Raw genomic sequence first — 1,255 nt, 5'->3', positions numbered from 1 at the left:
TTTTTCTAATAACCTGGAATTCTGTGATACTCACCTTCCTGACACGATAGATGGCTGAAGTAAAAATGGGTGCATAATCAAATATGGTGAAGAAAGCTGATGGTGCCAAGCTAGTAGAAGATATAGCATCTGGGGTCTTAAAGATTTGAAGTTATACAAGCAGCCATCTAGCAGGGAAGCAACAAAGCCCACATGGAAGCACACCAGCCTGTGTGATCACAGGGTGTCAACAGGAGTAGGTATTATGTATCAGAAGACCCAAAACAAACAATCATAATATCAATGTAAAGTGTGGGGGAAGGGTGAAATGGAGACCCAAAGCCCATCTGTAGAGAACTGGACATCCCCTCACAGAAGGATCACAAGGAAGGAACGATCCAGTCAGGATTTGGTATAGCCCCAACGAAACACACAACATTCCTCCAGTTCTTTAAAGCTTCCTCACCCACCACTATCATGACCCCAGTTCTACTTTACAAATGCGGCTAGACCAGAGCATGTACAGGTAAGAGCTCTCAACAGACGGAATCCAGGACAGATTAAACCCCTTAGGAATGATGGGAGTAGAGATACCATGAGGGTAGGTGGAAGGTAGGGGAGAAGGGGGAGGAAGGGGGAACCGATCCCAATGATTGCCATATAACCCATCCCCCCATCCCCTGCAGGGGGACAAACAACAGAAATGTGGGTGAAAGGAGACAACAGTGTAAAATATAAAAACAATAATAATTTATAATTTATCTAGGGTTCATGAGGATGAGAGGGCAGGAGAGGGAAGGAAAAAAGAGCTGATACCAAGGGCTCACGCATAAAAAGAAAATGTTTTGGATAGGATGATGGCAACATAGGTACAAATGTGCTTCATACAGTTGATGTATGTATTGTTATAAGAACTATAAGAGCCCCCAATGAAATGATTTCTAAAATAAGAATGTTTGGAAATTGATTGTGGTAGCAAATGTACAATTCTGCTGGATGTGACTGAAATATGGAATGATTTGATATATGTATTAAGCCCAATTACTAATAAAAAAAAGAACTGCAAAAAAAGGCAGGGGCAGGATCTATCAAAGCAGTGCTTTCTTCTTTGTTCATGACAATTGCCATGAATCAGAACCAATTCCAGGGTCTCAACAACACGGTGAAGGTGTGCCCCAAGGCTAGATTTAAAGAGCCCTGGTGATGTAGTGGTTACTCCTCAGGATGGAGTCCAGCAAGGTCAGCAGTTTGAACTCACCAACGGCTCTGTGGAAGA

This window comes from Echinops telfairi, unplaced genomic scaffold (genome assembly GCF_000313985.2).
Source record: "Echinops telfairi isolate 266 unplaced genomic scaffold, ASM31398v2 ScPeMD7_2291;HRSCAF=2852, whole genome shotgun sequence".
In the NCBI taxonomy this organism is placed as follows: Eukaryota; Metazoa; Chordata; class Mammalia; order Afrosoricida; family Tenrecidae; genus Echinops; species Echinops telfairi.
This window is presented reverse-complemented; position numbering follows the sequence as displayed.